The 19,718-nt window shown below is 43.2% G+C and overlaps 1 pseudogene; it reads left to right on the top strand.

Moving 5' to 3' along the window:
* Nucleotides 1-19,718, top strand: part of LOC142451572 (large ribosomal subunit protein uL13 pseudogene) — a 104,982-nt pseudogene that overhangs the window by 34,993 nt on the left and 50,271 nt on the right.

The following is a 19,718-nucleotide window of genomic DNA, read 5'->3' as shown; positions in this document are numbered from 1 at the left end:
TTCTTAGCAAATAGAACCAGGCTTAGTAAGCATAGAAATGGACCCAACATTCTCCCTGCTTCCAACTGGTCCTTCCTGGTGGGGCTTGGGGTCGTCTGGGTGTGTGGGAGGCAGAGGGGTGGAACATTTACACTGCTGTTTGTGGTGTACCTGTGCACTCATAAACAGAGAGCTTTAGTTTCCATCTGGCTCTGCTCGCTGGCACCACACGCACATTAAAAAAGAAAGAGAAAGAGAGGAATGAAATAGAAAGACATCTAAACTGCTCCATGGGGAGGATCAAAACACAAATTTGGTTCCATAATCCCAGGTTCCAATGTGGTCAGGATGAGGCAGGAAAGGGGACTTTTCTGAAATAAAAGCACCCAAGGAGGTGTATTTTGACTAGGACGAAGATTAGTTCTTGTCACTTCTCGGTGATGAGTACTACTGGCTGTGTAGTCAAAACATCCCGCTGAAACGGGGGATTGCTGACAAGAACGTCCTCCCTTTCCTGTTGCTGTTTTTGGGAACAGTCAGTTATTGCTGGTTTTGTCAAAGGCGACACTAGGGGGATGCTTCCATTATCCTCAGTAGGATGGAAACTTTGGTTCACAGAATGGACTTTCTAGACTCTTCCAGGCCCTGGGCTTTCCTCTCCCAGGCACCACCCAGGCCGGCTGTCCTCACGAGGGGAACAGCCTTGCCTGAGGTGGGGGCTTCAGAGTGGGAGCTAGCATAACACAAGTGCCCACCCTTGCTGTTCATTTCCTTTAAGTGAATGCAAACTAATGCAAACTAATAGGCACCACCAGCATCTCCCCCCGCCCCCTCAGTAATATAGCTGGTCTGGCACCCAATGCCTTTCAATAGGAACTTCTTCAAAAGGCATTATGGAAAACTTGAAAAACCAAAGATTTTACCTACCTGAAGCCCTGGTTGGACAGTCAGTTACAGGCTGGGCTGCTAACGTGCTGGTCAGCCATTTGAAAACCAGCCACTCCCGGTGAGAAAGGTGAGGCTTTTTACTTTCACGAAGACTTCTGGTCTCAGAAACTCACACGGGGGTTCTGAGCGGGCTTCCAGCGTCGCTGTGAGCTGGGAGAGACTTGACAGCAGTGAGTTTGGTTTGGAAAGACTGTTATTGATTTGGTTTATGTCGATGTCCTCCATGTCTTTTATTAAAATGTACCCTTAGGGGAGAAATATATACTTTTGATCACAAGACATCTTATGTTTTTAACCACATTCACTGATGTGGTTTAAAAATGTTTAAGAAGAAAGACAATGTGTGGTAACTGATGGTGGCTGCATGTGTACAATGACGCTTGATCTAATTGAATTATGGATTTTTATAATATCTGGAGGAGCTCCTAATAAAATGATTTGAAAAAAAAGAGTGGGGGGCAGAGAGATATCAGGAGGTTGGGTAGAGTCAGTGTCGATTATCGGGAAAGCAGAGTGTTTGAGGAGTAGTTTGAACTATTGAATGCAGAGGGGATGGTCTGAAATAGAATCTCCCTCAACTTAATTCCCAATAAAAATGTCATTAAAAAAGAAAGCAAAAATGTTTAAGAAGATTTTTCTGTATTGTCATCAGTTGCTGTCAATTCCGTTCAAACTCATGGCGACTCAGTGTACCCTGCAACGGAACATCGGTGCACCCTGCAACGGAACATCGGTGCACCCTGCAATGGAACATCGGTGCACCCTGCAACGGAACATCGGTGTACCCTGCAACGGAACATCGGTGTACCCTGCAACGGAACATCGCGTGGTTGTTTTGTTCTCTAGTGCTGCTATCACAGAAATACCGCAAATGGGTAGCTGCACAAAGAATTCTTTTCTCACAGTTTAAAAAGAAACTGATTGCCATCGAGTCAGCTCTGCCTCATCGTAACACCACATGCAGGAGAGAACTGCCCCTCTGAGTTTCTGAGACGGTCACTCTTCGCAGGAGCAGAACGCCTCTGCTTGCTTTCTCAGAGAAAGAACTGCCGAGCTGGCAGTTAACAGCCCCACGTGTAACCACCAGGGAGGGCTCCTCTCTCTGTTTAGGAGGTTCCTCCAAACCCTTAGCGGAGAAGTTGATTCTGACTCATAGCAACCCTGTAAGACAGAGAACTACCCATAGCGTTTTCTCCTGGAGTGTTTGAACCACTGACCTTTTGGTCACTGGCTTAACCACTGTGATGCTGCGAATGAACTAAATGAACCCCAAGGGGCCTTCCCTGCCTGGTATGCGCTCAAACCCAATCTGGAGCCTCACCCTTGAGAAAGAAAGGGTCGCTTCATTGCAAAGCACTGAGCAGTAAGCCAGGAGGAGGTTCTTACCCCTGACCCCTGAGTGTTTGAGGATTTTCAAAATTATAAGGAAATGGACAGGTAAGTTATACATATTCATAAAGTGGGGTGGGGTAAATACAGTCAGGGATTGGTTGAACTCAGGTACACTTTGATTAAAATCCAATTCAATGCTTAATACCCTGTGTTGGCGTATAACAATTGTTAAGGAGACCAGGAGGTTGTGCCGGGGAATTTCATCCGCTAGTTCTGTTGGCTGGAAGGCTCCACATCCCTGCGGAAGGCCAAAATCAGTGGTTCTCAACCTGTGGGTCGCGACCTCTTTGGGGGGGGGGGGGTCCAACAACTCTTTCACAGGGGTCGCCTGATACATCCTGCATCTCATATATTTACATGACAATTCATAACAGTAGCAAAATGACAGTTGCGAAGTAGCAACAAAAATACTTTTACGGTTGGGGGCCATCACAGCATGCGGAACTGTATTACAGGGTGGAGGCATTAGGAAGGTTGAGGACCACTGCCCCAAACAGTGCAGTCTGCTTTAGCTGGTTATCTTCTGAGTTGGTTGCCAGTATCTGAGAGGCAGCTGGACAGAAGCCACCTACCCGAGTGAAGGAGCAGCTTAGCTCCCTGCTGTGGCACTTTTACCCCCAGGACTCCCTTTTGGGGGAGACTCACCCCCTGCTATTGAGTGGATTTCAACTGGTAGAAACCCAACAGGACAGATAGAACTTCCCCTTTGGGGTATCCAAGACTTTAAATATTTATGAGAGCAGAATGCCTTATTTTCCTCCCACAGAGAAGCTGGAGATTTGAACCACTGACCTTGTGGTTAGCAGTTCAACTTGTACCAAACAGCACACCACACCCACCAGGGCTCTTGTTAAAGGCAGGGAAGACTCTGAATTTAGGATACTGCCTCTAGGGCAGGGGTGGTGAATCTTTTTTTCTGCTGAGTGCCACTTGGATATTTATTACACCATTTATGGGCCATCCAAAATTATCAACTTAAAATTTAGCCTGCTTCAATCCCCCACAAAGGGGTCACAGGGAAGGGATGAGTCAACCAGGGTACAGTAAAGCACCGATGAAATATACAATATTCCTCTGCTCCCTTGAGGCTTCCTCACCCCCCAATATCATGGACTCAGTCCTACCTTTCACTGCAAGTTAGACCAAAGCATGTACTCAGATACAGATAAGAGATAAAGCTCATGAGACATGGAATCCAGGAACAGGAATGGGACTAGGGATACTATAAGGGTAGAGGGAATGTGGGGAGCGGAGGGGAGACAGGGGAAACCAATGGCAATGATCGACACATAAACTCTCTCTCTCTCTCTTTCTTACCCTTCCAGTGGGAAACTGTCAGGGGAGATGGTGTCAGTGTGAGAAATGAAAATAATAATTTATCAAGAGGGAGGGTGGAAAAAATAGAGCTGATACCAAGGGCTCAATAGAAAGTAAATGTCTAGAAAAGAATGATGGCAACATATGTACAAATATGCCTGATACAATTGATGTATGGGTTGTTATAAGAGTTGTAAGAGCCCCAATAAACGATCTTTTAATAATAATAGAAAATTAGCCTGCTATATCTGGTAAATCATTTAATGAACTCATCCAGTACTGTCTTGGACAATAGGCTGTGATCCATAGGTTTTTTAATTGGCTGATGTTAGAAAGTAGATAGCCAGACTTTTCTTCCAAGTCTGCCTCAGCCTGGAAGCTCTGCGGAAAGCCCTCCCTCTGGTTTGATCCGAGCAGCGTTTCAAATGCTCACAACCTACCTTTGAGCCTGCAAGACACGCGGTGCAGTGCAACAAACTGACTGGCGACAGTTTTCTGTACAACTTATTTGTATTTGTTATTCATTGCCCTGTAACAAGATTTCTCACAACATAGCTGCTTAAAGCAATGACTGTTTATGCTTCGCGTGGTTTCTGAGGTTCAGGCATTCAGGAATCTAAGTGGGTCAGTGTGGCTAAGAGTCTCTTAGGCGTTTTCAGTCAAGGTGGCAGCTTGAAGTGTAGCCGTCTGAGAACCCGACTGGGCTGGACCAAGCTCACCCATGTGGCTGTTGGCTGGAACTTTTAATTTCTCATTGTGTGTTCCTCTCAGTAGGGCTTCTCCAACATGAAAGTTGGCTTCCCAGGCGACCCAAGAGAGCCACCACCAAGACAAAAGCAGAGTGTCTTTTATAATTCAGCCTCAGAAGTGATGTCCCGCCACTTCTCTCCTATTCTGCTCCTATTACAGACCACGTGTAATGTCGGAGGGGCCTATATGAGGGGCCTTCAAACAGTTCAGAGAAAAAAAAAAGAAATATTCCATGAACTTTTTGAAATTTCCTCAGTCAACTGTCTGGATACAAAAAGGTTATTTGGGTCAAAAGATACTGCGGCTGAGGTCTTAAAGGCTTGAAGTGCTTCCCATCTAGTAGGGAAGCAACAAAGCCCACCTGGAAGAAGCACACCAGCCTGTGTGATCACAAGGTGTCACAGGATAAGGTATCAGGCATCTGAAGACCCCAAACAAGCAAATATATTGATGCAAATGGTGGGCGTCGGAGTGGAGACCCAAAGCCCATCTGTAGATAATGGAATAGTCCCTCACAGCAGGGTCACAAGGAGAGAATGAGGCAGCCAGCGTGCAGCACAGGATCGACAGAGCACACAACATTCCTCTAGTTCTTTAATGCTTCCTCCTCTCACTATCATGATCCCAGTTCTACTTTACAAACCCGGCTAGACCAGAGCATGTACACTGGTACAGATAAGAGCTTTTGACACACAGAATCCAGACAGATAAACCGCTCAGGAACAGCAATGGGAGCAGTGGTACCATGAGGGTAGGGGGAAGGTGGGGGGGGGGGGGGAGAAGCGGGAGAAACAGTGAACTGACTACAACGACCAATGTATAATTCCCCCTCTCCCCAGGGGGATGAACAACATAGGTGAAGGGGAACATCAGGCAGTGTAAGATATGAAAATAATAACAATTTACCAGGGCATGGGAGGGAGGGAAAAAAAGAGGAGCTGATACCAAGGGCTAAAAAAAGAAAGAAAATATTTTGAAAATGATGATGGCAACATATGTACAAATGTATTTGATATAATTGATGTATGGATTGTTATAAGACCTGTAAGAGCCCCTGATAAAATGATTTATTAATTAAACAAAAAGAAAGAAAGTAGATTATTATGACTGCCCTAACCAGCCCATGGAGAGGCAGCCTCCCTTAGGAGCTTGCCCAGGTGTGTCCTTGATGGAGATTGGGGTACCAGTGTCACACAGGCATGATTCATGCCTTGACTGCCTTGGTAGGAAGGCTCTGGACCAATTTCGTAAGCTTTTCTGTCTAATGTAAGGTGCACCAGTGATGTAGTCTTTACGAGTTAGGTTGTTAACCATAAGATCAGCAGTTCAAAACTACCAGCAGCTCCTCTAGAGAAAGGTTTTCTACTCCTGCAGAGAGTTACGGTCTGGGGAACCCACAGGGGAAGTTCTTCCCTGTCCTCTAGGGTCACTATGAGTCAGCATCAGCTCGATGACAGGGAGTTTTGTTGTTGTTTTGTTTCTGTATAACATAATGCACATCTCCCAACCCTGCTCCCATTGCCGTTTCTGTCGTCCCACCTGCAATGTGATATATTGACCTGCCACCAAATGTACTTCTGGGCCAGTCTCATGGTCTTTCCACATCCCATTTAAGCCATCTGTAAACCCTGGGATGCCCTGGTGACTTGTGCTAGTGGCTTCCCTCAGCCAGATGATTTGTCTTTGTCTTGTGTAAGACTTAGTAAATGTTTTCCTTAAATCATATTTGAGATTTGGGGTATCTTTTGTACCCTAAAGCAGCCCAATGTTTAACCCTTCACACTACCAGGCATCTTTTACCCCTTCCTAAAAGCTTCATCTTTTTAGACCCTCGGCACAAAGTTCTGAGTCCTGCCGTCTAAGGCAGGCTTCGGTGAGGACCAGGTGCTGGTACAGTTTCTTACATGTGATTTCTCCAGCACAGTTCCTCTCTGTCCCTAGGTCTGAGAGGCCCTGGTAGCGGGAATCAGCTCAGTAGCAGTGAACTTGGTGTGGTTTTCCCCTAGACCTATAGACTACAAAAACAAGCTTTCTGCCTCCCACCCTTCACATACAATGTTCACACAGGCATAAGAGAGATGAGAGAGATATTCCTGCTCAAAAACGGGGCAGGTGAAAGGCACACAGGGGTCCTCGGCAGTTTCTGAAATTCAGCCGGGCAAAATAGGAAGATGGGAGCCATTGCTGGCTCTGCCTGCCAGACTCGGCTGTCTCCTCTGAGTCACCCCTCCTTTTGCATTAAAAAGCAGCATGTGCTTGTAGCTCAGTGTTTTCTGAACGCGGTTCTTGTGAACTCACTCACAGGGCTACGGCCAGATGCACCCAGAAATCCATCCCTGGACCCTGGCCCTTGAAGAAAAGAAAGCAGCTTTACTGCAAAGTCGTGAGCAAGGACCCAGAGGCCGTGTGCTCAGGTTCGACTCCTGTATAACTGAAGGCTTTCAAAATCATAGTGCATTGGACAGGGGTGTTTGAAATATTCATAAACGGGGGGGGGGGCAGGATTGGTGAAATTCATGCTTGGTTCTGTTTACAGGGCCATACAATCTTTAATTTCCTACAAATTATTGAGTGGTGTTCAGGGAAAACAGGAAGTTTTTCTTGGGGAAGGGGTTGGCGGCTAGCAAGTGGCTTCTATTGGCTGAAAAGGAACCTAGTGGCAGAGTGGATTACATGTTGGGTGCTAACCAAAAGGTCAGGAGTTCAAACTCACCAGCTGCTTGGGCATAACAATAAGGGTTTCTGCTCCCATACAAGAGTTAAAGTCTTCAACCCTCACAGACAGTTCTGTTCTGTCCCATAGGGTGGCTGTGACTCAGAGTCAACTTGATGGCAGTTTGGGTTTGAGCTGGCTGAAAGACTGTACATAGGTGGTGGCCGACCACTCCTTGGGTCTGATTATCTTCTGAGTGAAACTGATGGTTTTTGAAAGACAGCTTCTAGGAACATTGTCTATCATAATCAGTTAGCAAAGGAACAGAGTCACGTCAGCCCCCCCCCCCCCCCGATGTGGCAGTTTTGTTGTCCGTAAGATTTTTGAGATCCAATACATGTTTTTCATTGTGTTCTCTCTCTGTTCCTTTAAATCCAAGCCAGTTCTTTCTTTCTTTACTTGCTGGCATTATTTAAAAGAACACAATGAAAAACCACACACATGTAACAGGAATTCTACATAGCACAACTTCTGCTGAGGAACCAAGTTCTTAAGTTTTCAAGTGCACCATTGTTTGAGTAAATCTGTGAGTTTTACCCCTAAGATCTTTAAAGGAACTTTAAATAAAGATACACTGGGGCTCAATGTTTTCCTGGTGATGTCTTGGATTTGATCTCTTTTATTTTCTCCCCAAAGAAAGATCATAGAAACTAGAACAAGTTAAATGTGGGTCAAAAGGGAAAACAAATGATTATGTGTTAAATTGTAATTTAATAATGGTTGCAGTAATCCACTTTCGAATGCACTTTGATGACAAGACTATTTACATTTCTACTTAGTGGTCCGAGGGAGTTCAATGGAAGCTTAATCCTCATGGGTTCTCTGCATAGGAATTTGGGCTTTCACTGTCATGCATAGTCTTTTGAAAACCAGGTGCTCAGAAATTAAGCTCTGCTATAATTCCCTCATCTGATCTCGGATTGTATTATTTACAGTCCTTGGATCATATGGCTGGTGTGCTCCTTCTGGATGGACTTAGCTGACACCTCACTCTGATGACTGTTTTTAAGACAAGCCTTTAAGACTCCAGAGACTATTCTTTCTATCTGGGCACCACCTGGTTTCTTCATCACACTTTGCTGCCAGGTGTCCTCTAGTCAGTGCCGACCCATAGTGACCCTATGTACAACAGAACAAAGCAATGCACGGTCCTGTGTCATCTTTGCAATTGTTCTGATACTTGAGCCCTTTGTTGCAGCCACTGTGTCCGTCCATCTCCTTGAGGGCCTTCCTCTCTTTTGCTACCTTTCTACTTTCCCAAGCATGATGCCCTTCTCCAAGGACTGGTCTCTCTTGACAACATGTCCAAAGTTTGTAAGACCAAGTCTCACCGTCTTTGCCTCTGAGGAGCACTCTGGTCACACTCCTTTTAAGACAGATTTGCTTGTTCTTTTAGCAGCCAATGGTTCTTTCAATATTTGTCACCAGCGCCACAATTCAAATGCATCGATTCTTCTTTGGTCGTCCTCATTCAAGGTCCACCTCTGACATGCAGATGAGGTGACTGAAAATACCACGGTTTGGGTTTGGCCCACCTTAGTCCTCAAAGTAACTACTCTGATTTTCAACACTCTAAAAAGGTCTTGCTCAATGCAATGCACTATTTGATCTCTTGACTGCTGGTTCCAGGAGCATTGATTATGGATTCAAGCAACGCAAAATCCTCGACAACTTCAATCTTTTCTCCATTTATTACTTTGTTATATCATCCACATCTTCAGCTATAACTTCATAAGGGCAAGCATTGAGAAGGGCCGTTGTTCTTAGATTAGGGGTTATGCTTAAGCACGAGCTTGAAATCCAGTCATATATTTAAAGTTCACATATTTCTTTGGTCCACGTTAGAGGCACCATTATCAGCTTGCTATAAAATACCTTAAATTACTTCCATGAGGCATTTGGTCATTCTAATAACAGTATCATGAATCTATCCAATAGTAGAGATTTTAAAGAACTATTGACAAAAGGAAAATATTCATATCTAAGAACGATTTTTAGATTAAAATGCATGGGATGTTTACTTGCATAAGTTAAAAAGTTAAGTGACTGAACAATGTTTAAGAAAGCAATGTGGGCGATGCATAAGGCAAACATTTCAATCACCCTCATTCACCAAGGCCAATCTGTGTCCACGAGACTCTGGCATGTCACACACACACACATACACACACACACACACACCAAACAACAAAAAAAGAAAGTATGAAAACAGCAAATATATGGTAGTCTAAAATTCCAATTATTGTGGATTTGATCTTTATGCGAGAACTATTTCTTAATTTTAACATAATTTGTCATTAGGAAGGACCGAGAATATTCTAAACCAGGAAGTTCTAGCTCATTTATATTTGCTGGTCTTTTTTTTTTTTTTTTTTTAGTTTAGCTCCATTATGCAGCAAGAAGAAACTAGTGAAGCCTACAGCATTCTGGCTGGAAAGCCTTTCAGACTATCCAGTTTATTGGGTAAACTTTCTATTTTTCATAAGACCACAGGTAACATTGGTGCTAAACAAGGATTCCTTTTCCCTGATTTCCAATATGGTTTTTCTCATTTTCCTTCAAGTATTCACTGACAGCCTTCTCGAAATTTATATAAACAATCAAGTTGCTTTAACCTTTTACTAATATTGTCCTGTGGTGTCTTCAGATTTCTACTCACAGCTCAATACCAAATTCATACCCACATTTGAGGTTTATTTTTATGTTATGTTCTGTTACTCCAGTTCCAAGAACCAAAATCTTCCAGAGGAACACATTTATTTCCAAGTTATTGCTATTTCCCAATGGGGCGCTAGAGACTCCGAGGAAATGTGTCATGTTCAGGGTTGCACGGCGAGTGTCGGGAGGGACACAGCGCTGTCCCTTCCCCAGGCGCACACGCTTCCCCCGCACTCGGCTACTCTGGGTGAGAAAAGGCAAACCGACTGTATCACCAGTCAGAACGGTTGAACGCTTGGCAAGACGTCAGCACACACGACGCGAAGGGTCACTGCTGACAGTGCATTTTCTGTCTGGTATGAGGAAGCGTTGCACTATTCGTGTAAGAATCCCACAATTGTTTCTTTTTCATTTTTCATCTACGCTCTCTGCTATTGTGTAGCTTTTACATGACCGAACGCGGCTTCTCAGAGAAGTGTTGGAAGTGCGGTTTCCCAATATCACACACCTAACGGGGTTCAGAGCCAGGCTTTAAACAGGGCCAACCGACTCCAGGACTTTATCTGCCAAGTGTTTAACCATGCGCACCGCATACCCGCTCACCTTCTCATCAGTGCCCAACAACTGAGAAACCCGGGTCGCTGCCAGCGGGTCCATTCCCACTCCTAGCACTCTTACAGGACTGGACCCTCGTCTGTCGCCTCCCCAGCTAGCTCTTGATGGGGCTAGAAGGCCTCACCTTTTCTCTGTGGTGCGGCTGGTGGTTTCTAACTCCTGACGCTGCAGTGAGCAGCCCAGTTTGTCACCCCTCTGCTACCAGACTGCCTCTAAGGACCGAAGGCATTGTGTTTCCTGAGAAGGGACAAAGTGGGGCTCAAGAAGTTCATGGGACATTTTTATTACCTCCTAATTCTATTTGTCCACAAACTAGTTTGAAACCCACTCATATGACCTTGACTTCTCCATACTTTTGGGGCCCCTCATCAATCAAAAAGGAAAGTGACTGAATGAGGTGATACGTGGAACGGTTAGCAGTATGTGGCCTGTTAGAAGCGGTCCATAAAGGCCTGGGTGTAGTCAGTACTCAGGTGGCCTGCGTTGCAGCTCCAGTGTTGGCTGCTTAGCTGAATTATTCAAGGCCCTGCCTCAGAACAAAGTGGGAAATGAACCATTCTGGATGTCTGCGAGATTTGATGAAAAACGAAATGGGTTACATGACAAGTGTTGAGCTCTTCGGCAGAAAGTTATTTCAGAAGTCTGGCCTTCTATAGCACCATCTCAGATGGTATGAAAGAAACTCATTCTGAGTCTCTAATACCCCTTTGGCTCCAGCCAGGAGCCCATGCTTCATTAAAAACGGTGCACTGTGCCAATTTGTCTGGGGCTTTATGGGGTAGATGAAAGGGGAGGGGGGCTCGGAAGAGACTATCGGTTCCACCCTGGCTCAGCCTGTGTGTTTGCCCCCAGACTTATGTGGTGAGATGAGGGCACCAGCTCACCCACTTCGCTTCAGACTGGGCTGCCCTCAGGGGCCAGGGCATTGATCTTGCCCCCAAGGCTTGGAATGTGGCTCCAGCCCTCGGCCCAGGCCTCTTGAGGTTCCCCTAGTCAGCCTCGCACTTTCACAGGTTTATTCCTGGTGGCAACTGGTCTCACAAGGTAGGAAAGTATGAATTTGGAACTCTGCGGTCATTCTTATGTAACAATGTTTTAATACATAAGATGTTAGAGTCAAGCTTTCTATGCTTCCAAACGGTGTCTGTAGTTTGATTTTTTAATGTGCTCCTGAACAAGGCTGTCTGCCAGCACAGGCCAAATCTGGTTAAGGAGGGCTCCCGTACCTGGAAAGGGTCCCTTGAGAAAGCACTTCAAGTCATTTATCCAGCGCTGGCTGGCTTCGCTCTTGGCTTGGAGACCGTCAACTTTCCACCAGACCTGCCGCATCGTGGAGCACATCCTCTCTCAGAAGGCCTGCGAGCCAAGGCGAGAGCAGGTTGCAGGAACGACAGCTATAAAGCACATGTTATTAGTGGGCACTGGGTGAGGTGGGGAAGCTGAGTACAGTAGCTTTATTTCAGCCTCCAAGGTGGGCCACAAGACTGTGGTCGAGAAGGAAAGCTGCTCCCATCTGGCCAAGCCTGCCATCCTGAGAATCCCCAGGCAAAGAAACACTTCTGCCTGGTGTGTGGACTGAGTGATGCTGATGAATGCCGCATTTTGGGGTGCCGACTTGAAAGCTGTCCGAAAGACGCCAGCTGACAACAAGGGGCAAGGAGTTTAGATACCGCAGTACCACCTATTTTTCAGTCCTGTCTGGTTATTATTAAAGTCATCGATTGGATTAAAAAAAAACAACCCATAACAAACAACAACAGCAAACAGCAACAAGAGAAAATCAGAATTTCAGCAGAGAGAAAACTGGTTTGGTGTTGATCACTGGGGCTTATCTGTGTGCTATGTGAGTGACAAGATGCTCTGATGTAATTTAAGTTAGGATTTGTGTCCTATACTTGATATTTGAAGAGTTAGGTGTTCTATTTGTCACTGATTTCTTCACGCTGACAGGGAATCTGTGCCAATTCAATGACTCCTCCTCACCTTTGTAGCATCTATCAAGAATACTCATTGGTGGGATCAGGTCGGGCGCACCAATGAATATTCTTGATATACCTTGCAAGTCTGGATAGAGCAGAGGATGTACACTGGTGCAGATAGGAGATGGAGGCACAGGGAATCCAGGGCAGATGATCCCTTCAGGACCAGGGGTGTGAGTGGCAGAGACTGGGAGGGTAGAGGGAGAGGGGGTTGGAAAGAGGGAACCAATGACAAGGATCTACATGTGACCTCCTCCCTGGGTGACGGACAACAGAAAAGGGGGTGAAAGGAGACGTCGGACAGGGCAAGATATGACAAAATAATGATTTATAAATTATCAAGGGCTCATGAGGGAGGGGGGAGCAGGGAGGGAAGGGAAAAAAAGAGGCCCTGATGCAAAGGGCTTAACTGGAGAGCAAGTGTTTTGAAAATGATGAGGGCAAAGAATGTACAGATGTGCTTTACATAATTGATGTATATATGGATTGTGATAAGAGTTGTATGAGCCCCTAATAAAATATTAAAAAAAAAAAAGAATGCTCATTGGGTCATTGAGCACTTACCTAGTAGTTCATGTTTGTGTCTTTTGTTTTTGCTTTGTTTTCTTCCAAAGAATGGAAATAACTGAATCTGAATGTGATCCAGCTCTTGATGGGATTACCTGATCATCATCTGGGTTCCTACATTTTCTCAAGGTGCTTTTGGAAGGACCCCTGAAACCAAGATCTAGCCCAGGTCTCCTCCCACCCCCACCCCCTTTAATTCACGTAATCTCAAAGGGAGAATCTAGTAAATTGCTCTGATGGTTATTCTAGAATTGGAAGCACAGAATGAAATTGAATGAAATATGCAGAGGTCAGTCACATCTCACAGAGTTGTGTTTAAGCATTTCAAATTCAAAGTACATAGACTGTGTATCTATAACAAACAGAAAACTGTAGACTCTTTTTGGGTCCAAAGGAGACCCTGATCTCAAATATAATTTAAGGAGAACATTTATTAAACTTAAATGGGCCAAAGGATCACACCAAAAAAGGCACATCGTCTGGATGAGAGAAACCATTAGAATGGTCATAACGGTGTCCCAGGGTTTGCTGACACCGAGCTTTAAACAGGATATAGGTGGACCAAGGAAACTGTCCCAGAAGCATGACTGGCAACAGATCAACACATCACAGTTACAAGTGGGACTAGGACCATGTTTGGGATAGGTACATTATTGCTAAATAGAGGTGCTTACAAGATTGGTCCAGGGCCTTTGACCAAGGCAGTCAGGACATGAGTCATGACTAGGTGACCGCCAATACATTGATCTGCATCACGGACATTGATCTGCATCAGGGACATACCCAAATAAGCCCCTAAGAGAGCTTGCCCTTCCTACTCTGGCTGGCAAAGGTGGGGGGAGGGGGGTAAGCCACTTTGCAGTGCACTCTGGTCAATGGCCACAAGGAATTCAATGGAGCATAATCCATGTGGGGACACTGCAAAGGAATTTTGGACTTTCACTCTTATTCATAGCCTTCTGCAAACTGGGTGTTCAGAATTTAAGCTTTCATACTTTCCCAGAGAGATTCATGTGCAGTGCTGTACATAATATATTACAGACACAGATTTTGTTTCCCATGGGGTTTGCATGTTGTACAGATGATCCTTCCAAAATTAATTATTCAGTGTACACATATACATGTATATTTGCCACACTTCTTGCCCTCATGGAGCTCAAGAACCAGTTCATGAGGCTGCTTTTTGTCTTTCAGTCCAGAAGAGTGAGGTACTCTGTGTAGTAGTGTAACTAATGAGGTTTTCCTGGATATTTAATTTGGAGATGGTTCAAAGATACCTTTCCTGCTTTCATTCCATGCCTCAAGAAGTCCACTAGTGCTTTGCTAAAGCTTCAGTCTATAAAACAGGAACTACGGGGACAGATGGGAGGCGTGGGCACTTCCAAGAGAGGCATTTTTAACTTCCCAAGCTTCAAATGGGGAGCTAACTCACTGGTTCGTTGCTCTGCTCATGCACTGCATGTCCTTAGTCTCAGTCCTCCTAGTGGCTGCTCTTTCCTCTTGTTATATGTGAGACAACCTATTGAATGTCAAGGTCGTCTTGCTTCAAAGTTAGGAGTGGGCAATTGGCCCTTCCAGATATAAGCAGTTGCTGTTAGGTGCCTTACGTTGATTCTGACTCATAGCAACCGAATGCACACCAGGACGAATCGCTGCTGGCTCCCATGTCATCTGTATAGTTGTTAGGTTGGAGCTGATTATTGTAGCCATGGTGTCATTCTCTTTGAGGGGCTGCCCTTCACCTTGACCTAGCAGGATGTCCTTTCCCAGGGACTGGTCTCTCCTGATATAGCCCCAGATGGACTCTCGCCCTCCTCCCATCCAAGGAGCGTTCTGGCACACTTCTTCCAGGACAGGTCTGTGGATTCGTCTGGCAGTCCAAGGTACTGTCGATATTACTCGCCAGCACCAGAATTCAAATGCACCGATTCTTCTTCAGTCTTCCTTACTCAATGTTCAACTTTCACACCCAGAGGAGACAACTGAAAATGTCCTGGCTGGGGTAAGGCACACTTACTTTAGTCCTTAAAGTGACATCCTTGTTGTTCAACATTTTCAAGAAGTCTTGCACAGCAGATTTACCCAATGCAATGCCCTTTTTGATGTCTTGACTGCTGTTTTTAGGGTTGAGATAAATCCATTTATAGATGTGGCTGAGATTTCATCTAGAGCAGTGGTCTTCAACCTTCCTAATGCTGTGACCCTTTAATAGAGTTCCTCATGTTGTGGTGACCGCCCCCAACCATAACATTATTTTCATTGCTACTTCATCACTGGAATTTTGCTACTATTATGAATCGGGCAACCCCTGTGAAAGGATTATTCGACCCCAAAGGGGTTGTGACCCACGGGTTGAGAACCGCTGATGTAGAGAGTGAAAGCTGGGCGAGGTTGTCGTTGGTGCCCTTCCCCTTTCCTTGCAGTGTTCTTTTTTTCACATCATGTGAAGTTCTGGGCCTCACGGCCTGACCCTCCAGCTTCTGAACCACGAGCCCACACTATGCTAACAGTGGTTGAGCATGCCATCCTTCCCAGGGGCTTTCATGGGCCCAAAGAGAATGAAGTGCAGAGATAATGCTGAATGCCAAGAGTGAATGTCTAACGATGACCTTTGGCTCTTGTGGCATTTGCTTGACATCAGGAAATTGAAGGACAGGATTTTAGAGGGACCTTTAAGCACCAGGAATTATCTGTAAACCAGCCCACTCAAAGAGCAGTATCTACTTTACTTCTTAATGTGGCATAAAGATCAATCATAGCTTGACACCTTTGCAATTATTTAACATATAGGAAATAGAGGCACAGAGACTGTAGAGAGGCAACGAGAAGAGACTGGAAACGGATCCAGGTTTTTCAGCTAACCTACTTCTGCTGGCCTCAACAACTACTTGGCAATTCTTCTGAGGCAAAATGTCTTATACTTGCTTAGCTGAAGAATTTTAGTAATATATTGGAAAATTGGCATTGAGTAATTGCTTATAAATAAATACAATCTTCCTATGGCTGTAATAATTTTGAATTGCCGCTTCCCTGAATATTTATCATGAAGTAATGACTACATATATTTCAATCTATACATATTTCTATTAGATTTTAGAATGTGATACAAACTGATGTTAAATTATCTGTTAAAATGATAGAATTATGAGTGAATGGTTAAAATTCACACACACGAGGGTAAATGAAAAAAGGTATGGCCACTAAGGTTCTAGTTCCTGTAGACACAGGTTGATTACAGACACAATGTGTTTAAACCTGTCTCTAGAATAGAATGGCAGACACTTTCTGAGTCTTGTGAGGGTGCTTCCATAAGAAAAATATTCCAATAAAATCAGTGGTTTCTGAGGGAATCTACTAGACCAGTTAAATTTAAGGCAAAGGGCTCAGTTCAGAAAGTTATAGTGACTCATTTTTTTTCATTCCAAAGGAATAATCTCAACAGATTTTCTCAAAGGACACAAAGCAATCATGAGGGCTTATTATGAAGACATTTTAGTGGAAAAAAAGGCCAGGAAAGTTGCACTGAAGAATTTTTCTTCCATCATGACAACATACCTATTCATTTTTCTGGGGTAGCCAGGGCTGTCCTAGGACAGTCTTGTTGGGAAACCTTACTCCATCCACCCTAGAGCCCCGACCTTGCATCTCTAGACTTCTTTTTAAAAGGGACACTATTGGAGTCCCTGAGGATATGAACACAGCCATTTTGACCTGGCGTACATCCAAGAGTGCAGATTTTTTTTCCCAAGGGAGGGTTAGATAGATGAAAATTATACCTTGAGAAGTGTACAGACATAAATGGAGGGTTTGTTGAGAAATAGAGTTTCATCTTTTGATATTTTTGTTTAATAAAAGTTTCTAATTATCTGGTTGCAATACTTTTTTGATGTAAACTCATAGGTACGTATGGATATCTACATATGAAGGGACTTCAAAATGTTTGGAAAGTAGAATGAAATGACAATGGAATATTTTCATGAACCTTTTGAAGCCTGCTAACGTATGTTTGTATACATACGTATTTAGTAAATACATGTATAAAATCATTTTAATTTTATTTTTACTGCAGAGTATACCAGTACATTAGACCCAAACAACATTAAAACAGAATAGTCAAAACCATTTATTGGTATAATGTACTGTTATTCTGTATTCTGGTGGAATGCACAATTTTCAAGTACTGTTGTAGTTGTTGCTGGATGCTATTGAGTCAGTGCTAACTCACAGGGACTCTATGTACAACAGAACAAGACATTGTTTGTCCTGTTCCATTTGCATACAAATTACATTTGAACCCATGGTTGCAGCCATTGTGTCAATCCATCTCATTGGAGTCATCCTTTTATTGCTACCTCTTTACTTTACCATGTTTGATGTTCAAAGTATGTGAAACAAAGTCTTGCCACACATTCCATGATGCTCACCTTCCTGACATGATCGCTGAAGACAAAGCAGGTGCATAAGCAAATGTGGTGAAGAAAGCTGATGGTGCCTGGCTATCAAAAGATATAGTGTCTAGGGTCTTAAAGGCTTGAAGATAAACAAGCGGCCATCTAGCTCGGAAGCAACAAAGCCCACATGGAAGAAGCACACCAGCCTGTGTGATCACAAGGTATCGATGGGATCAGGTATCAGGCATCAAAGAACAAAAACATCAGCATTGTGAATGAGGGGGAGTGTGGATTGGGGATGAGCTAGTCAGGGCGCAGTGTAACAATGATGAAACATACAACTTTCCTCTAGTTCTTTAATGCTTCCTTCCCACCCCACTATCATGATCCCAATTCTACCTTACAAATTCAGCTAGACCACAGAATGTACACTGGTACAGATAGGAAGTGGAAACACAGGAAATCCAGGACAGATGAACCTCTCAGGACTGGTGGTGAGAGTGGCGATACCAAGAGGGTAGAGGGAAGGTGGGATGGAAAGGGGGAACCTATTATAAGGATCTACATATAATTTCCTCTCTGGGGGTTGGACAACAGAAAAGTGGGTGAAGGGAGACGTTGGACAGTGTAAGATATGACAAAACAATAATTTATGAATTATCGAGGGTTCACGAGGGAGGAGGTGCAGGGAGGGAGGGGAAAATGAGCTGATACCAAGGGCTCAAGTAGAAAGCAAATGTTTTGAGAATGTTAATGGCAACAAATGTACAAATGTGCTTGACACAATGGATATATGGATTGTGATAAGAGATGCATGAGCCCCCCAATAATATGATTTAAAAATGAAAAACAAAGTATTGTCATCCTTGCCTCTGTAAAATATTCAGGCTATATTTCTTTTAGGACAGATTGTTTGTTTGGCAGTCCATGGTATTTTGAACATTCCTCCTTAGCACCATAATCCAAATACATCAATTCTCCTTTGGTCATCCTGAATAAGAAACTCTTAAGTATGAAATCATCATATTTTATAAAACTGAAATTCAAATCAGTTATGTCTTAAGATCAAGAGAAATGACTCGATATTAAATTGAAATTTAAAAAATAATTTGATGCACAGTCTAAAAGTCTAGACCGATTTGTTTTGTACATGATGCAATAAGCAACACTATTGTGGTTTTATAAGTTCTTTTGTAAAGATAATTGATAATCATTTTTGCAAAGTAGTGGTATAGGAATATGATCATATTGGATCTAAGCATAAAACAAAGAAGAGGGAAAAAACAAAGATGAAAAAAAGACTATAAATTTATTCTTTCAAACAAAAAATACATACAAATTGTAATAAATAAAATATACAAATTCTTGCAGAAAACATTGCGATGTTCTTAAAATCATTGAACAAGTCATGGTATTTTTGAAGATGTAAGGACCCAAGGAAAATATTTGAAATTGGCTAGTACTCACCTACTTACTAGTACCTAGACAATTAGAGTCAGAAAGAATGTTTTTAAACAGCTGGAAAATTTTGGATAAAAATTAATGCATTAAGGACACACTGTTTTTTTTCAGGTAGTATTTTAAATATAAATATTATTTTCTTTTAAACTTTTAATTATTCATGACATGTTTTTGTTTTTATATTAGTAACTTCATTATTTTTATTTGTGAGTTTTTAATATTGTTGGTACTTTATTTGAGAATGATACATTTACATAAATTCTTAATAGAGATTATTTTAGCTGATATTGATTATATTTGAATTTACTATTTTGTTTTACAACTTAGTAAGTTATTTTAATAAAAAAATTCTAGTGTTAAGTGAAAATAGTACAAATATAGTTTGTCACGGTATTCCTATGTTGCAACAAACGCAAATTTCTACTTGTTTCCGAAATATTCTAATTTTAGTGCTTTGGATTCTGAAATTATTTCCTTTCTATCCCTACTACAAAGATACTTTAATTACAAAGTTTAAGAAGGCTTTTGTCAATATTCTATGTCCAAAGAATTTATTATCATCAGCACTTGTTATTGTGTGACTCACAGTGATCCTCTAGGACAGTTGGACAGAGTAGAGTGGACCCACAGGCTTCTTAGCCTGTTGTCTTCCTGGGCGTCGATACTAGATTCTGATCATTTGGAGTGGCTGGTGGGTCCTAACCACTGACCCTTCAGCTACCAGCCTAGTGCTTAACCACTGCGTCACCAGAGCTCCGTATCACCTTACTGATAAGAAACTGAAAGTCTGAAGATTTATTTCTAGCTATTTTCATTTCTAAAATCTCTTACCCTTAAGAGCGCTCTTCCATAAATTCACATCTTTGTAGAAAAAAAGGTGTAACAGGCAGCTATTGATTTTCAATCAGTGTTCACAAACTTGTGCTATTGTTTCCTTTTCCTAGTAGC

Source organism: Tenrec ecaudatus, chromosome 6 (assembly GCF_050624435.1).
Source record: "Tenrec ecaudatus isolate mTenEca1 chromosome 6, mTenEca1.hap1, whole genome shotgun sequence".
NCBI classification, from domain to species: Eukaryota; Metazoa; Chordata; class Mammalia; order Afrosoricida; family Tenrecidae; genus Tenrec; species Tenrec ecaudatus.
This window is presented reverse-complemented; position numbering and strand designations above follow the sequence as displayed.